This window comes from Emydura macquarii, unplaced genomic scaffold (genome assembly GCF_026122565.2).
Source record: "Emydura macquarii macquarii isolate MOO-44397 ecotype Brisbane River unplaced genomic scaffold, CSIRO-AGI_Emac_v2 contig_312, whole genome shotgun sequence".
NCBI lineage: Eukaryota > Metazoa > Chordata > Testudines > Chelidae > Emydura > Emydura macquarii.
In genome coordinates, this window is record NW_027130449.1 from 5,429,340 (window position 1) to 5,442,014 (window position 12,675).

Below are 12,675 nucleotides of genomic sequence, written 5' to 3' on the forward strand. Positions count from 1 at the left end.
GAAAATGGAAAGGAACTGACAACCCATGGAGAGGTATTTCAGCTCCAACACAAAACATTCAGTGGTAATTATAGAATAACCTTCATTTAAATGCAAATAAGCCTGTAATTAAGATAAGGGCTCTGTCATTTGCCAGCATTTCCCCCCCTTCTCCCGCCCTTGTCCCTTTGGTAACTCTGGTCTGAGCCATTCCCCACTTTACTGATGAGTTGCTGCTGCATTCAAGGATTGTGGTACCAAGAAAAGAAGGGTTTTGCTGGATCGGCAATGCAGGAAATCGGTATTCTGCACTTTCTGCTACTCCAGGCAAAAAAGGGGGCTCAGCGACATGCAGAGCTGGATTTCCCAGCTGGCCCCCCATCTCTAATGGGACTGTGAATTCAGCCGCTGATCCACACAGGACCAAGAGATGTCTCTACTGTGGGTCCCAATCCCTGCACCACTTTGGATACAAGCTGCAGGTTTCTGTTTCTCCAACAACTGAGGTGACCAATCCGCCGTTGACCCAAACCAGTCTGAGCTTTGGAAAGCTTGAAATCTGGGTCTGAGCTACACAAATGGGGCTGTATTTAGTTCTGGTACTGACATGACATGAGCCTTCTCCCATGTTGGACCGTGTTGGATTCTATAGTAGAAACTCACTACTAAACAGAGAGAGGCCAGAGCCAAACCTCCACAGCCAAACCCTCCAGAGTCAGATATGGACCCAGACTTCACCGTTGGCTGCTAGGTCCAGATCCTCAAAGGCGTTACTCCAGTGGACCCTTGTTCCTGTAATGGGCCAGACCAAATCTCAGCCTACAGCTTGATCTCGGGTTGAAAATTTGCAGCTGGGGCCCCTTTTCTGGTCCTGAGGTGAAGAGTGAGCAGCCTCATTTAGTGATCACATCCAGCAAGGCCGGAGATCAAGCTGGGGATTTCAGACGAGCCTTGGGCCTTGTCTTCATTACAGGCAAACAGATGTGTTCCTCCTCACACAGGGCAGCTAACACAGGGCAAAGCCCTGGTGAAAACCAGCAGCTTCTTCTTTTCCTATGTCTTAGTCGGTTGCGGTGAAGGCTGAGGGGGAGCCTCAGGCTGACCTTGCCCTGCTCATGTAACCCCATGCTTTATTGCGCAGCAATTGACTTTGTCTCTCCAGCGGGAGGGAAGCAGTAAGGCGGAGGTTTGGAGCTTAGTGGGACACTCGGCACGCATGCACAGAGCTAGTGGTCTGCTCGGACCTGACGTGAACCCAGCTCCGCCACTGACACTGCGAACCTGGCATTTGTAGTATGTCCTGTCAGGTTTGGGTTGGGTTGCAAGCTGCCTTTCCCCAGTGCACGGAACCTGCACCCCAGGGAGTAGCGACCTACTGCTAGCCATGCCGAAGGCTCAGCCTGCTAGCATGGCCTGGGCACTCGGGCCGCTGTGGGCTCAGACCTGCTCCCTAGTGCTTTCCTCACTTTGTCCACTCTGCCCCCCACGCCCTGTGCCGTGGCCGCTCTGCTCCCAGGCCCCGCTGGCCACCTCCCTGATGGAACCAGCCATGCCACTCAGTTCACGGAGAAGCGGCCTGTCCCTGCAGCACCAATGGGCCCATCCATGGCCAGCTCCAGCCGCACCGGGAAGAGGGGGCAGCATGGAGCAAATTACACCTGACCCGAACCCAACACTTGTAGTCGGGTCCTGTCGCATTCGGGTCAGCTTGCAAAGGTCGGCAGAGAGCAGGGCAGGGTAACTTGGAAATAGCCAGGAACTACCAAAGCAGGGGGTGGCAGTTATCTGATCTGCTCCGTAGCTGTTCTGAGGCTATATGGGAAGTTTGCATTGTGGGCAACCCACCTGGCAGGTCTCTCCAAGAATGGAGCTGAACAGAGCGCAAGGGGGGGAAAGGTTCTAATTACAGGAGCCCTGTGCACTCAGCAGCTGACCCACACAGTGTCTGCTGTGAGGGTTCATCTGGGTCCCAGTCCCTGCACCGCTTTAGATGCAGGCTGCAGATTTTTGTTTCACTAGCAACTGTGAGGATCAGTTTAGTTCTTGACCCCGGCTCTGGAATGCAGCGGGCTGTGGGGATCCTCGGCCTGTTTGTTTGCTGACAGGGATCTGGCATGTTTGAAAGGACTGAGGCACTGCTGTGACACACGCTAGGTATCATGGTCACGCCCTAAAGACTGAGAAATCACCTCTGAGAGAAGATCATAGGGGACGTGTTTTGATGTGTGCACCGCAGCATAGAAAATATGGTGCTGAAACCTAGTTTGAATGTTTGTAACAGGAATGAAAGGGAGAACATCCGTATGAGGAACACCAGTAGACTTACTGTCTAATAGCTTTTGTTGAAAAGTTATTCCTAGTATTCCAAACACTGTTTACAATATTTTATACTATTTTCAGCATGCTTTGGGTGTACTGAAAGTTTGTTTCACTAAGGAAGTGTATGGTGCTCTCTCTTTGAAATCGACTGGCATCTATTAACAGCTGTTTAGCAGGGTTTTACAGACAATAGCCCTAAGATTTAACTCTGTGTATTTGTTTTCGGAACAGTCCTGAAAAGACTGAACTCTGGCCTGTGCTTCAGCAAAGAGATAAAATGAGGTGCAGGAGGAAGGCGAGTGGATAGTCACAGAGAATATTGCCTGAGCATGTTCCTCTCCCCCGCCCCACCACACATGTTCACTACAAGCTGTCTTGTCTTCACTCACTTCTGACCCCAAGTTAGCTAACACAGTGGCTCTCAACCTTTCCAGACCACTGCACCCCTTTCAGGAGCCTGATTTGTCTTGAGTACCCCCAGTTTCACCTCATTTAAAAACTACTTGCTTACAAAATCAGATAGAAAAATACAAAAGTGTCACAGCACACTATTCCTGAAAAATGGCTTCCTTTCTCATTTTTACCCTACAATTGTAAAATAAATCAAGTGGAATGTAAATATTGTACTTACATTTCAGCATATAGTACAAAGAGCAGTATAAATAAATCACTGTCTGTATGAAATTTTACTTTGTACCGACTTCGCTGGTGCTTTTATGTAACCTGTTGTAAAACTGGGCAAATATCTAGATGAGCTGATGTACCCCCTGGAAGACCTCAGTATACCCCCAGGAGTACATGTACCCCTGGTTGAGAACCACTGAGCTAACACAGGGGGAGAAGATGCCCTTTTCACCTGGTGAAGACCAGGCCTAAGGAAGTTCAGCTCCTGATTTTTCCGTAGGAACTGAGCTCCTCATTCCCTCATGTCCTTTGACAATCCCATCTCTTGTATCCAGCCCCGTAGTGGCCTGACTGAGCCTCCCAACACACCCATCCACCTCCCAGCAGGGTATTACCATCAGCTACATGCACTGTGGCAAAGTGACTTGCCAGGGTTAGACAGTGAGTCAGCAGCCAGGCTGAGTGTGGAGCTGTTTCCTGGCTCTCAGGCCTGGACTTTAACCTGTGGACAACATTTCCTCTCAAAGATGCTGCTCCGCCAGCAAGGAGATCCTGCCCTGCACGCACTGCGACAAAAGGCACCATATACTGGGCTGTGTGGAGGCGTTTGCAAGCTTCCCAGTGGCAGGTTGTGCGCTTTGGGTTGAAGACTGAGTGCAGGCATGTTCAGCACACTAGGAAAACTCAGGAAAGTTCTGGGCAGGGGAAGCAGCTCAGCCAATAGGTCTTTGTGAGCCACAGACAGCAGTAGGTCCCCGTCAGCAAGACAGGGCCTCCTGCCTGTGGGTTAATGGGCGGAACTGGTTTGTAGAAGCTGGTTCCAGGGGGTGGGTGGGAGCCAGGTGTGGTGCACCTCCCCAGGTGGTGGCAATGAGTGCTGGAGCGAGGGCCTGCAGGAAGGGGGGGGGATAAAGGGCAGCTCTGTGGTCAGTTCAGGGAGAGTCTCCAGGAAGAACAGAGCTGGACTCAGAGCTCTGTTAAAGGGGTGGGTGCAGATTGATAGGCCATGGCTGGAACCCCCTAGTAGAGGGGGGTTCCCAGCTAGCAAGGGGGAGACAGTGCTGAAGAAGGAACTGATTGGAGCCTGGGAGAGCTGGAAGTTGGAGCTAACAGACAGGCTGAAGGCTGCTGGGAACTGGGCCAAGCCCTTGGGGAAAGGCCGGAAGACAGGGGGTGTTTTCTGTTGGATTCCGACTGACTCCTGAGGGCTATGTCACCATGGCAACCTGACAGCACTGGAGTTGGAGGCCTGTTTGGGAGAGGGGACACTGAGGCAGCGGATGGGACTGAAGCCAGAGGGGGTAGGTCCCTGGTACAGGGCAGATGTAACACTTGGGTGCAAAAGGCACCCGGGCACCTTAGGCCTAAAAAGACTCTGCCTAGATTAAGGCTGAAAAACCAAAAGCCATGTCTCCTGGAGAGAGATGCCCTGCGGGTGTGTCCGGCGAGCGGGCTGGCCTGCCAACCCCATGGCAGCCCGACTCTGCAGCCCGTGGAGCCTCTGTACTTCCCGGCCCAGGACACAGAGCGCTAAGGCTGCATGGCTAAATGTGCCCCTCACGTGCGAGGGCCGAGGCAGGCGCGGGGTGGGGTGGTGACGGCAGGAACGGGGTGTGGCTGGAGGAGCAGGGAGGAGAGACGTTGTGGCGGCAGCCGAGTGTGTGAAACACAAATGGGGCTGAGGAGGGTTGGTCTCGTGGCCCTGGCAGTGGGCTGCGACTCGAGAGCTGTATTCAAGTTTGGCTCTGCTGCAGCTTCCCTGTGACTTGTATTACAGTAGTGCCTAGAGGGCTCCACAGAGCTCGGGGCCACAGAATGCTAGGTGCTGTACATACACAGCCCCTCTTCCTAGCAGACAGCCCAGCCTAAGACTGGTGGGTGCAGTGTCTTGCCCGTAGGCCCACGGTGGGACACTGACTGAGCTGAGAACAGATCCTGCCTGCGTGACCTTGGGCAAGTCCCTTCATCTCTCTGTGCCTTGCTTTCCCTGCTGTAGAAGAGGGGTAACAATCCTGCCTTCCTCCTGCTCTGCGGTTGCCCTGTCCATTCAGACTGGTGACTCTCTGGAGCAAGGGGGTACGCTTACTAAATGGTTGTAGCACAGTAGGGCCCCGATGTCACGTGGGGCGTGTAGGGATCACACGATGAAGATAATAAGAACAGCTACAAGTGTCAGAACTAGTTTTTCCCTGGCTCTTTCCTGGTGCTGATAAATGTACTTCCAGCCGAGAGCCCTCAGGACTGTAAATACAAAAACTACATTTTTTTGCTCTCAACCCAGACTAACAGCTTCAATTGGCAGTGGTGGGCAAATGACAATAGATGTCTATTACCTTCCCGCACACAGGTTTTTCTAGAGTATCTTCTTGTAGTAATCTGCAGGGAGCATATGTACATTTCCTGGATTGAAAGTATGTTTGCCCATCACTATGTCTCCCTGTTGTTATCATCCTCTTTCCTTCCAACAGGCGCAGGGAATGAAGTGGGACCGTGATGCTGTGCTGCAGAAGAACAGCCGTTGCTGAAAGGTTAGTCTGCAACCTTTGCTTAAACTGTCTCAATCTGTATTAAATGTTATCGCTTTGCCTGGCTAAAGACGTGTGAGTCAGGGGAGCAGAGATGCCTTCGATTGTGTTTATCTTGTGCTTTGAAAGGGCGTTTGAGGGATTAACTCCGGAGTTTGGGAGAACTTTAATGTTCTGATAAGTGGCTTAATGCTGCATCTCCACCTGCCCCAGCCTCACTGTAATGAAGCATTTTCTGGGCCCGCATGGCCTGATGAGCAGCAGGCAGGTTTAATGTTCGAGCTAGAGGAATTCAGCCAAACGTTTCCTGCTATCTGAAATGCTGACGCTAAATAGTTGTAGCTGAATTGGTGCCCTTTCCTGTACTTGCCTCTCCCAGACATTCTAGCAAGCCAGCTCACTGTAAGGAAGGCTCAGAGAAACAGCCAATTTTAACTGCGTCAAAATAATGGTTGAGATTTTTTCAAAGACAACTTGGGGATTTAAGCACCCACTTCCTACTGAAATTAATGGGAGCTGTGTGGCTAAATGTCCCATATGGAGCATTGATGATCTTGCTCAGCCATCCTGAGCATTATAACCTTAACAGTTTTGGGTATTGCTCTCAATTCACAGGAAAGCGAGTGCTTTGTGGGGGTGGGTATTGTTCTCCTCACTTTGCAAATGAGGAAACAGGCATAGAGGTGAAGTGACTTGCCCAAGCTTATGCAGTGAGTCGCTTGCCAAAATGGAAACAGCCCCCCAGAGTCCTGATACCCAGTCCAGGGCCCGATTTGCTGGAAAGTGAACTTTGCACAGCGGGGTCACAGAGGAAACTTGACTCAAAATGATTCCCATCCAGTCAAAGAGCAGAAATGCCACGTGACCAATGCCTGCAATCAAAGCAGCACAATTAGTGAAGCTTTGAAACTAACTTGCCATGGAGCAAGATTTGTGTGTAAATTCAGCACATAAATAGTCCAGAAATCTGCTCAAGGGCTCTTGTCCAACGGAGTCCGACTGGAACAGATCCGTTGGTTGGAAAGTCCCACAACAATCAGGACAAGCAGGAACTCTGGCTTGTGAGCTGCGGCCAATCACCCTTCATCAGAGTAAAAACAACGAGAGTCCTGTAACACTTTAAAGATGAACACATTTAATTTCTGCAGGCATGAGCTTTCGTGGGCTGCAACCCACTTGCATCTGATGAAGTGGGTTGCAGCCCACGAAAGCTTATGCCTGCAGAAATTAAATTTGTTCGTCTTTAAAGTGCTCTTGTTGTTTTTGCTGTATACAGACTAACATGGCTACCCCTCAGGAACTTCATCAGAGTGTTGCACCACACACCGGTGGCTTAATGACACGGTAACAACACCTCTTCGTGTGTAGTGCTTCGAACCCCCACCGCCCCACAAAGAATAGTCCTGTTAACAGTGCAGATTGGAACCCCCATTGTGAGGGCTGCGTGCGGATCTTGTAGAGACACTTCGCGTAGACAGTCGGAGTATCTTCACTGCAGAATTAACTCCGGCTTTGATTGTGGTGCGGCCCCAGCCGTCCTTCCCATTCCCACACACAACCCTCTCCACCCAGGCTGGTGCTTTAAACCCGGGCTAGTTGGCATGGCTGGGGTTGTGGCTTAGAACTCAGGTGCTGCTTTCACACTGGCTAGAACTTGCCCAGCTGGGGCTGAGGATACAGGTGAAGCCATCCGCCCAGCTGCCAATCTTCCCTCACCTTCCCACAATCCCCCCACCCTTGGATGCTCAGAAGGGCAGGCTAGTTCTCCCATCATTCGCTAGGGAAGAGTCCTCGAGTGGCTCAGCTAAGTGTCCTGCAGTGCAAAGAAGGAGGGACGTGTCCTCTGATGTCCTAGTGACGTGCATGGGTGAGGGCAGCAGCAGGGAGCCCCTGTAACTCGGCAGGGGGAGGGAGGGGTTGGCTGGCAGTGGAGACGTACCCCAGTGCGGGAGCTAGCGTGCTAGTGACCCATAGGGTCCATCCAAGTCCAGCAGGCTCAACAAAGGAACCCCTCTGGGCCTCATTTTCCTTTGCTCCCTGGTCCCCTTTATCTTGCTCTGGCAGTGTAAACGGCCCTCTATGAAAGGTCAATAAGGGCCTTTATGTTCATTACAGCTAAGTCTCCTCTCTTCTGCTGCCCGCCATTAAAGATCTCGTGCTGATCGTGGCAGAGGTGGTCCGAGGGTGAGTTTAGAAGACCTGGGTCCTCCCTCTTTCTTGGCCCAGAGAAGCCACTCTTCCTTTGTTCCAGTGCAGGAGGAAACCTGCGCAGCAGCGTGTGCCTCCGGCATCCATCCACCTAGCCTCTTTCTTCCCAGCCTCTGCAGCTCCTCCCTGGCTGCCCTGGTGGGAATAGATACCGCCATCTGGATCCGCAGCCTCAGAGCCTAGAGCAGGGGATATTCCTGCAGAACCAGCTTCCCAGAGCCCATCTGCATTGCAGATTGCCATGGAAATGATGCCTGGCATATTCATATATTCCCTTTCCTTTTCCTCATCTCTGGGGGCTTCAGCGGGAGGGGCTGGAGAAGCAGGAGGCAAGTGCCCTTCTGCAGAAACACAGGAAGCCCTGAATGGTCTGAGTTGGCAGCAGGGGTTGAAGTGGGGACCTTTGGAGTAGGCTGGTTGAGCTAAAGAGCCAGGCACTCCCGTGGGAGCTGTAACCCTGGGATCCTTGGTGCAGGGGGAGCAAGGGAAGGATGCGTAAGGAAAAGGTTTGAGGAGGCTGGGCTGCACTCAGTTGCTTCCCACAGTCAGATCCCCCCTGTGGGGTGAAGGTGGGAGCTGGGGACCCGGCCCTTGCCAGGCAGGGCAGTCTCCCTCATGCAGAGAAGAGGAAGGACTCAATTATAAGGCGTATAAAGGGGATTCTCTAGTGCGACGGCTGGACCCTGTCTGTGGTTGTCTCTGGCTGGTCAGCACCCAGACACGCTGACTGCCTGCGCTGCCTAGCGGCCCCTGAGAGTCTCCCAAAGTCTGAGACTAGGCCAAGCAGTGCAGGCGGGGAGGGAAGGCAAACAGGTGGTCACTGAGCGGGAACAGAAGTTGTGAGAGCTTTTCCCCCTAGAGGAGCCCTCAACCCACATGCCCCGCGTGAAGTTTTGAGACCAGTGGGCAAACCAAGGAGTCTCTCCTGGCTCCTCAGAGGAGGGAGCAGAGGTGTGTGAAGATGCCCCATTAAACAGCAAGATGCATAGTCTGGCCTTGAGGCTGCCTCGGAAACTGAATTTAAAACAAACAAAAAAGTGTGTGTGTGTGTGTGTGTGTGTGGGGGGGGCAATTTACCAGGGAAAATATTCTTGCGTATACAAAGAATGAGTCTAACTCTGCTGTTTGACACGGGCCAATAAATAATGTGTTTGAATATACAGCCAAGTGGTCAGAGCTATCTAGCGAGGTGACCATGGTGTGCTGATTTGGGCTAAATGCCTTAGGTTATAATATGGGATATATAAGCTCCAAGAGAATCCACCCGGGAGGGGGGGTTAGACAGGCCTGTGATTCTTCGAACTGGCCACTAGATAGCAGCCTTTCCCCACACAAATCTAGGCAGCTGTACATCCCTCGGCCAGGTAGTGTGAGGTTTGAGTGGTGGTCCTGGGGAGGATCCTAGACTGAAAGAACTCAGCCTGCGTTCTCAGTGGGGCTTGAAAATGCTGCTCACGTTGCTGCTTCTTGAGCTGTGGCTGCTCACGCACTGAAAATCAGGCCACATTGGCTGAAGATGGCAGCCTAAAATCATTGGTACATGGGAGGAAATTCTGTCCTTTATGCCTAAGGGGAAACGACAAAACCATGGTGAGAATGTTTCTCCAAAACCTTATGGGGTAGGACCCAAGTTGTGCCATTCCTCTCTCATTTGCACATCCACCGGATAGGGGATGAAGTGGCTCTGGTTTTGTCCCATTTCTTCAAATGCACAGGGAGGGACAGATGTGGAGGATCTGGCGTCGCTGAGTGATTTGGGTCAGTGGTGTTTCAAAAACAAAGGCTGTTCAGATCTGGGTCCAATTTTATCCCAGCTCCCCAAATTAAGCCAGATCCTGTTTGGGCTGGGGGAAGGGAGAGGGGAGGAATTTTGGTTATCATTGAGTGTCGCTGTTCTTGGGTGCATTCCTAGCAAACAGACAAGTAAGGGGGAGCCAGCTGCGCTGAATTCTGCTTTGAAGTCTGCCACTTGTTCACACCAGGTCCTTGGGCAAGTCACTTATGTCTGTTTCCAAAAGCGCCAAAGGACTTTGGGTACCCAACTGAAGCTCCAGAAGGTCTGATCTGGCCCTAGGCATCCCAAGTGAAACCCCTACAGACTGACACATCTGAAACATGGGCACTTGTAAAACCATGGTGACTGCCTGCCTAGAGTTCCTCAGCTGGACAAACCCACTTTTGCACAGTGATGTGAGGAGCTGCCTATGAAAACCACTAGATGATCTTTTAGCATGATTATAAGTGAGTTAGTAGAGCCGAAGCTTCCAGGGGAGGGGTGACTAGCTGCAACAAGAGTGTTTTCACCATCATTCGTTGTCTAATTGCATGCCCATGCTGAGCAGAAGTAGGTATGTGGGTGATTTCTGATGATTTATTGATTTACAGAGGCCATGGGAAAGCTTTGTTTTTATATTTCCTACAAATCTAACAGCTGAAAGTCAGATTTGATTCCTTCCACCCCCCCAAAAAATGCTGTGAAAGTTTGTCATTTCCTTTGCGTTATATTTGTACTGAAGTTCAAAACACAGCAAGGAAAAGAACCACCTACACAGCCAACAGGGACAAAATATATGCAGGCAAAGTCTGATTGCACCACCCGGCATCATATATTCAAAACAGCCTGACTTGAGAAAGCAATCCAGCAGAGCTACAACCCCACCCATGCCAGGGCCACAGCAGAGAAGAGCAGCATGCAGGTATGGTGATGACAAACCTGCACCTAGCCTGCCCCTTTCCTAGGGTCAGCATACTCTCTGCAAATGAGTTGAGAGCGTGTTCAAATGGCTTCTAGCCTCCTATGGCTATAGGAGTTTCTGGTCCTTCAGAGGATCTAGATGCAGATCAGTGGATTGGATCAGGGCCCACTACAAATGATAGGGGTCAGATTGCACTTGATGTGCGGGTTAGTGGATATGCACTTCTTTTTGAGAATATGCATGCTATAGGATGGGGAAATACAATTACATCACCCCCTTAACCATGTATATACACTCAGAGAACCATCTCTCTGTATGCCCAGTGCTACCATAGCAGCCCTTGCTGATCAGCATCTGAGTGGGTCTAACCTCGTCCGTCCAGCAGATAGCAGTCCTCTACCACTCCAGGCAGCGCATTACCTATCCCCCCTCCCTACGCCGGCCAGAGCGTAAAGAACTCGTGTGTTACAAACCGGCCCAATGACTGTATCAGTCGTATACACAGGGAGCTGAGAAACAGAAGCCTTGTGAGTCAGTTGCACAAGCTGGCTTCTGCTGGAGGAATGTAAAGGTAATTTCTAATAAGTCACTGAGGAAGTCCCATAAACCCCTCTATAGCCTGGCCCCTGGGTGGGGTGTATGTGTAATATCAGGCGCTCTGTCGTCATATCAGTGCAGGATAGCAGGGGTTTGAACCCACAGCCAGGCACTGGGCCGTAGTAGGGCCCAGCCGAGGGATCTGTTAGCCGCACTTAGGATGGCAGAAGGGAGAAGAGAATTTGCAACCTCTGCCAGAATGCTTCCAAGCCCGTCCAAGTGGAGAAATTAGAGAGCAGCTCCCCTTCATCAGACAGCAGGTGGGACCTAAGTGAACATGCCCCAATGAAATCAATGTCATTCCCTCCGGTCTCTCTCATTCCTGCTATTTCAGAGTGAAATATAAACACAAATCAGAATTTTACTGCAGTTGGGGAAATGAATGACCAGGGCATGCAGTTCTGATTCTGTCCCGCAGAGGGCAACGTACCTTAGGAGGCTGCAAGGCAGTTGCCTCCAATGCATTCCCTGTTCCTGGGGAACAGAGCAAAGAGTTTGTCTCCTTCCTGAAGTGTCCAGTGTTTGGAAGGAGCATGTGACTGTGCAGGTGAAACGTGCACTTAGGGGATGGCCTTTGTTGAATAAATAGGAGGAAACCACATGAAAAATAAGAGACAATGCTGTATTTTGAGGGGCATTTTAGGGAAACACCCTTTCCCATGGCATATCACGTATTTTTCTTTCGAGCGTACATTTCTACTGCTTTCAAGTATGCAGTGCAATTATCAGAAGCTTCAAGTTCTTGTTTACAATGGTACTTAGCGTTTTTAATACATTTCCACCCATCTTTGTTTTTTTTAATCAAGTAAACTCTTTGCATGTACAACTGAAATTAGCTTTAATTTGAAGCACGGTCAATATTTAGCAGGCTGCTGCAATCTGTCCCAGTCTGTGTACGTGAGAAAAATACTCCTTTCACCACTGCATTTGATGTAGGAGTGGACACAATAAAGTCCACCAGTTTTAAGAAATTGGGGAGGAGGAGGAACAGCTGTGTTCAAAGCCTGACCCTTTCACTTGCACCCTGCACTCACTGAACTGTCTTTGAAATCAACCATACTAGTGTTCAAATGCGCAAGCATTTGCTGCTTACTAAGCCATTAATGAACCTTTTCCTTTCCAGTTGTTTTCTAAATTCTTCCTAGCATTTTCCTAGCTGTGTTACAAATGCAAAACCAGGTCTAGGGATGGAGAAATTTCTGACTATTTAATGTCATGTGTTAACAGGCAAAGGGTCAAACAAGAAGCCACATCCATGGTTTTCATCCCAGGTGTGCAATTTGGTGCAGTCAGAGGACAACACAGAGAACTTGTTTTTAAAGCTTTGTGATCAGTTTTTGTGAAAAGACTTGTTTCTCTGGGCTGAATTCCACACTGAAGACAAGTTTTAATCCACAGTTACATTGCTTGCTTAGTGCTGGTCTGCAAAGCTTTGATTCAGTTTTCTCTTGCTCATTCGACAAATCAGTTAAATAAGGGAGTCAAGGGATGTCCCTTAAAATAAGGGAGGGGTGGTCACCCTAAAGGACAAATCAAGTAAATAAGGGACTGTCCCTTAAAAGAAGGGACCAGGTGGGCACCTACATGCACTGCATTATCTAGCTATAGCGGAGATGGGGAGCAGGTGGATGGGGAGGGGCACTGGTAGCTTTGTTGACAATACATTGCATTTAACCCCCTTGGGGCATTGGCCCCTGGTGGTCTGTACTCTGGGATGCAGGCAGCTC

General features: G+C 50.5%; 1 long non-coding RNA gene across 1 annotated transcript; it reads left to right on the forward strand.

Moving 5' to 3' along the window:
* The first annotated feature begins 3,922 nt into the window (after positions 1 to 3,922).
* LOC137162732 (uncharacterized) lies at positions 3,923 to 12,401 on the forward strand. The gene is made up of 3 exons (XR_010922479.1): positions 3,923 to 4,223; positions 5,391 to 5,450; positions 12,176 to 12,401. It is a non-coding gene; the product is annotated as an uncharacterized lncRNA (long non-coding RNA).
* Positions 12,402 to 12,675: the final 274 nt, after the last annotated feature.